Genomic DNA, 6,738 nt, shown 5'->3' with positions numbered 1-6,738 from the left:
CAACTCTCACATCCATACATGACTACTGGAAAAACCATAGCTTTGACTAGATGGAAGACACTGGGGAATAATCAAAGATCACCAGCTGAATATGAGTGCAGGTTTATTAATTTGGGCAAACATTTAAACTCCCAGAATACAGGCTCCTGTTCAAATTCTATTGGAAAAATCTGACTGAGGGTAACAAGAAATCCATCCCACAAATATTTATTACACACAAAGTACTATACTAGGTGCTAGGGATACAACAGACAAGAAACTAAACAAGGCTAAACATTAGTGGCACACAGGGAGGTCTCTAGTAACATGCAACAGGAATGAGGTAACTGTAGCGCAAGTCTTCAGTCCTTAGTTTTGCTTCTTTGGAAAAGTCCTGTCCTAGTTCAGCGATTTTGCTAGTTGTATTTTTGTCCCCAGAGGTAACCAAACAACACCTTGGGTCAGAATAGGAAAGGACTGGATTGCCTGGGCTTTTCTCCAAGAAGTGCTTAGGGAAGAACATGTGTGGGTAGGGAGAAGCTGTACAAGCTGTAGTTTTGACAAGTGTCAGGGCAAATGAACAAGGGGTCAAAAGCATTTGGAATCTAGGTAAAGGCCATGGATGTGGCTATGGGCCTAGATGGCAGTGATGCTAGGGAGGCAGTACCACTCTGAGAGAAAGTATAGGTATTAGTGGTCTGAATATCTGAGGATGGGCCTATTCCCCGGGGATGCTGTAGCCTTGTCCTCGCCTCCCCAACCCCCCACACTATGATGCTATAGTGTGTTGTCAGGGCTTGTGATTGGCTGTCTCCACAGAGCTGTCAACTCTCTGAGGGGAGGTCCTTGCTTCCCAGCTGCATGCATGTGCTAAGCAGAGAAATCACTCTTTCTCTGCTCCTGGGAGGGGTGGGGCAAAGAGACACACAGAGACTACAAGCCACAGTGTAAGAGACAGACAACCCTGAAAGCAAGGCAAGGAGGGAGAAAGGAAGAGGGGAAAGACTCAGCCTCTTTACTTTTTTCTCTGTTGCTGCCAGCCCACCAAACCTCCTCCTCCAGTATTCACCTTTTCATTCTCTCCACCCACCTCCTTGAAAGATTGACAACTAAATGAAACTCATTTCAGAGATGACTTCAGCAAGCAGTCAGGGAGGGGAATCCCAGCAACGAATGGGGGATGTGGGAGCATGGACAGCTGCATTTAAGGTTCTGTGAGCCTTTGAGCCAGCCCCTGCTCTCTGGCTTCTGGAAAGGATGCTAACTTCTTAGAGACTCAATTAGGGCCTCAGATGCTGACTTTACAAGAGACCCAGAGAGCAAGTAGAGATAAGCCCAGGTGGCAGTGTCTCAGCAGAGAATCCCTGAAATCTTGGTACAGGGAGAACCCTGAGTTTGTCGCATTTTATCAACCAAGAAAGTGAAACATATTTTTCTTTCCACATCAGAGAAAGGGATTCCCAGGGAAGGGAGAACTGGTTCTGGTTCTTTCCCAGGGCTTTGTCATAAGTAGCAGCCTTCATCTGCTGCCTTGCCTCATCAGCTGAGTTCCCAGGAAAACATTACATTGAAGCTAATAACTGTTGCATTTTATGATATCTGCTCAATTTATTACAAGTTATTCACATCTGAACATTTTTGATAGTACAGCCTTCCCCAATATAAAGAGAATTTTTTTCACAGAATGAAAAATTGTTTCTTCTAGGGTGTGTAAATCAGCAAATGAGATCAAGCCTACAACATTAATGATTCTTTTATCATCAGCCTCTGTGGATCTCACAAGCAGAAGTTGCACTTTTTTCCTGAGGTTTCAAGTTAAGAAGAGAGTATTCAGAACCAGGGATAAAGGATGTAGTGTGAAATCCAAGAAGAGTGGTGCAGTCTTGTTCAAGAGCTTTGTGGGAACATCTTTACCTTGTAATGATACCCCCGATCACTGATATGTCAGGAATTTGGTGCTCCCTCCCAGGTTGCCCCCTGAAGCCATCTTTTAAGTGGACTTCATCTACTTGTCAGTCATCTGAGGGAATGGTGGAAATTAGAATGGAGAAGAAGGTTTGGGAGGCTGGCAGCAGCAAAGCAAAAGATCAAGGAGGACAGGATGATCTGTTCTTCCTTCCGCCCTTTCAAGGCTGTCTATATTTATCTCTTTTCTTTTTTTAATATAAGTTTATTTATTTTAATTGGAGGTTAATTACTTTACAATATTGTATTGGTTTTGCCATACATCAACATGAATCCGCCACAGGTAAACATGTGTTCTTGTTCCAAAGATGCAACAAGACGAAAACTCAGCTGAGTTTCTCAAATTGTGATTCATTGTCCCGTGTGCCCCTCTTTCTTGACTCTGAGATTAACAGGGGAAAGGATATTCTATATATAGGAAACAACATGTGCAAGGTCCCAGAGGCTTGAGAGAGCAAGTAGCTATTGAGGAACTGTTAGTAGTCAAGTGTGGCTCTAAAGAAGAGTACTGGGGGGTGGGGAGGGCAAAGAACAAATAGGGGCACATGATAGAGATGTGTGTACAGAGATAAGTAGAAATCAATAGTGCAGAGTTGTATAGGCCAGCATGAGAACTTTGAACTTTATCTGAAGATCAAGGGGGGTCCACTGAAGGACATTAAGTAGGAGAATAGCAGGATCAAGTGAGATTTAGTAAGATCTTTTTAGACTGCTGCTGGTAGAAGTGAATGGTGAGGAATAAGACTGGTATCAGGGACGCCATGTAGAAGGTCATTAAAATAATTCAAGCAATATATCATGTCCTGAACAAAGATAATGAAAACGTGAAGTCCAGTTTTTCTAACACCACAGCCAAAGACAAATTAGGATAAAACTTTATGAAACAGATTTCATAAGATTTGGTTTGTGATTAAATATGGGGATGTGGAAGAGGAAGGGGTATATCTTGATAGGTTTCTAGCTTGGATGTCTAAATGGATGGCTGTGCCATTTGTTAATTATAGTTATGGTTTAGTCTTGAGAATGAAGGCTGTGATAAATTTAGTTTGGGGAAATCCAATTTGAGATATTCAAGAAGTTGGATATTATAGATCTCAGGTTAACAGAAAGACCTAAACCAGAAATGTATATTTGGGAATGATCACATACAGATTATAATTGAATTTAGCAACAAAGAAATCCTTGGTAATTTTAGAAATATCACCTTTAATAAAATTGCAGGTAAGTTTTCAATGGAGTGGAAAAAAGTACACGGGATCCTATCTGATGAATTTTTAGAAACCATGAATTTTCACTGAAGCCAATCTACCTACTGGTGAGATTCTTCTCTAGCAGTCAGTTTTCATCAGGCTAGGTGAATGAGGACAATGGAAGAATAGCTTGTATAAATTGGACTTGAGAATGACAGAGAAAAGGAGCTAGAAATGTTGACAAGAGAGCAGGAAGTCAAAGGAACTGAAGTTCTAAAAGAGTGTGAAAATGAAGTATTTTCATAATAGACGAGTAAGTAAGCTATAACAACAGCAGTTACAGTTAAATTGAATGTTTAAATTTAAGATATCACAGTGGATTAATTATAAGTATAATCAGTGGAGCAGACAGCTGGAGTCCAATGAAGGAGGAAGCCATTTCTGGTGAGGAAGACATGGGTGTTGGATGGATCTTCATAGGGATATTGTAGTTACCCCAAAGAATACCAGATTTCAGAATAGAGAGGAAGAATGTGGGCCTGGAGACATAATCTTCAGTGAAGAGAAGATTAAAGACATCAATGTTGAAGTGAGGAAAATAATTCAAGCCATTATTACATTTTCTTTTCCTAGCCCTGGGCCTGACACAGAGTAACATCATGGGTGAACAAATGAATGAACTAATAATCTAAGGGATTCTGAGTCTTAGACAAACATGGGGCCCAGTCAAGGTGATTTTTGTTGCAGACACATGTTTAGGCTCAATAGGGTGAAGACAGAGGCTTCCCTAAATTCCCAAAGTCATCCTAAAAGAAGTAGGTGGAGTCCCTAGAGATTCGTTCCACATTAGCCTTGGAACTAGTCACTACTGCTCTGAATCCTACCCAAGAGATTTTTCCACAAGCCTGCCATGGGAACATTGATGAGCCTAAGTCTATGGAGGCTGGACTCTGGAAAAAGATGGTGGCATCTACTGTACCACCCTGGACACTTCTACTCTCTATGTGCACACACTATTTGGTCTGGCTAGAGCTCAGGGCTTTGAAGTGTTTGCTCTTTGAGGACCCCTTAGAGAACCCTCTGAGGATGGAGCTGTTCCTCCACAGATCTCGTTACACAAGAATGTGGGGCCTCCTGGTCTGAGCGGACTTTTAACACACCCTAAATCTTTGCTGCCACATACATGGGCACTCCAAATTTGGAACATAAAGACTTCATTTCCTAGTAGGAGAGCCTTCTATTCACTGACTTCCTATTGTTCTGATGTCACTTTGTATAAGGGTTATAGATATAAATAATTGCAACAGAATTTTCAAGAGCAAACATTATTGCTATAGATTGAAAACACAAAACAAAAATAATTCTATTAGTGGGTTGAAATGATAATATTAGGCTATGTAATTTTTTTTCTCTAATGACAATGGCACCCCACTCCAGTACTCTTGCCTGGAAAATCCCATGGATGGAGGAGCCTGGTGGGCTACAGTCCATGGGGTCGCTAAGAGTTGGACACGACTGAGCGACTTCACTTTCACTTTTCACTTTCATGCATTGGAGAAGGAAATGGCAACCCACTCCAGTGTTCTTTCCTAGAGAATCCCAGGGACGGGGGAGCCTGGTGGGCTGCCACCTATGGGGTCGCACAGAGTCGGATATTACTGAAACAACTTAGCAGCAGCAGCAGCATGGTAACTACAGAATGAAAAATAACAAATACAATATTAAAGGTGGACATGAGGACTGGGCAGAGCAAAACTTAGTCATCACTGTGAACAGCTCACTTCCCACTCTAACAGTCTTTGCCCCCACACAGACTGAAAGCAAATGTCTGAAGTCAGTGTACATTGCACTGCAATGTGCCTGCAACTACCTTGAGGATCTTGGGAAAATGCAGATTTTGACTCAGAGAGTCTGGGCCAGACCTGAGATGCTGCATTTCCAACAAGTTCCCAAGTGCTGCTGCTGTTGCTGGTTCCTGGCCGCAGCTGGACTAGCAGAGACTGAGCAAGTCTCAGGCCAAATCCTAAATGGGCCAGGCCGGGGCAGCTGCCTAGCTCCCGGTGGGAAATGCCCAAGTGGGAGTGCCATTCCTGGGTGCAAGGTAAACTATGGTTACAATAATGATCACTGTTGAGGCTCAGAGCAGGGATTCCAGGGCTGATCTATAGCACCTAGCTGTCCTCCCTTGTGGAGTTCTGAACTAGAGAGGTAGAGAGGTAGGTGCCTGAGTCATGCCAGAGGAGATGGAAACCACAGCTCCATTACTGGTAATATCTGAATGAGAGACCTCGGCTGAGATGAGCAGTCACCCTGGCTGGCTGGCTCCTTATCCCAATTCTGCAGATGGGCCCACCCTGGCTGGTCAGTCCCCTGCCTTCTCCTGAGGGTCAGGCCCCTTTCTGCTGGGCAGAGAGCAGATTACAAAAGCTGCACCGAGTCCTAAATCTGCACAGCCCAGGGAGGAGAGAAGGAAATTATTTTCCATGCTTATCTTCCTCCCCCACTGCACACTTTCTCATACCCACACACTAAGCAGCAAGCTTTCTCAGGGTAGGGATTTAATCTGCATTGTTCAGCATAGTAGTTACTGCTAGAATATTGCCCAATGCCTAGTAAATGCTCAAAAATACTTGGTGAATGAATGAACTTTCAGACAACTCTGTGAAGTAGATATTATTTTATCCTCATCTTTCCAATGAGGAAACAGAGGCACAGAGTGGTCAAACAACATGCACAAATAACCTGCCTTCTTTCAGTCAATGAAACATTAGATCACATTGCCCTTTTCTCATAGGTTTCCAAATGCCACCACCTGGAAATGTCCATTCAATCAATAATGCCCACCATGCATTTTCCCTTCCTCCTTTCTAACAGAACCCTACATTTTGTTTATGAGACTATTCCTTCCACATTGATTATATTGGGCATTGGGTGAACCTGACCCTTTTTAGCATCTGAGAATTGATTGGTTTGAGATAATCCATCCTCTTTGCCCATAATTAGTTCAGAAATGGGAATGAAAAATGAAAAATTGACTAACAGGTTCCAAGAGAGTTTTAGTTCATTCTTTTGGCATAATTTCCACCAGTAATGCTCTCCCCTTTTCTGAAAGCAAGAGAGAAAGCAAGTAACACCATTTAATGGTGTAATCTGTCCCATCACCCAAGAGAAATAGCAATAGGATGAAGCCTGTGGAGAAGGCAATGGCACTCCACTCCAGTACTCTTGCCTAGAATATCCCATGGATGAAGGAGCCGGGTAGGCTGCAGTCCATGGGGTCGCTAACAGTCGGACACGACTGAGCACTTCCCTTTCACTTTTCACTTTTATGCATTGGAAAAGGGAATGGCAACCCACTCCAGTGTTCTTGCCTGGAGAATCCCAGGGACAGGGGAGCCTGGTGGGCTTCCATCTATGGGGTTGCAAAGAGTCAGACACGACTGAAGCAACTTAGCAGTAGCAGCAGCAGCAGAAGCCTATGGACAGTAGAGTGGAAAGAACTTGAGCTCCTGATATTAATAACCTACTGGATCAAGCAAATTTTGGAAGCTAGAATTCAAATGGGAAAAAATTAATGGGGGATTTTAACAGAACTGAATAAACA

Source organism: Capra hircus, unplaced genomic scaffold (assembly GCF_001704415.2).
Source record: "Capra hircus breed San Clemente unplaced genomic scaffold, ASM170441v1, whole genome shotgun sequence".
NCBI classification, from domain to species: domain Eukaryota; kingdom Metazoa; phylum Chordata; class Mammalia; order Artiodactyla; family Bovidae; genus Capra; species Capra hircus.
Note: the sequence above shows the minus strand (reverse complement) of the source record.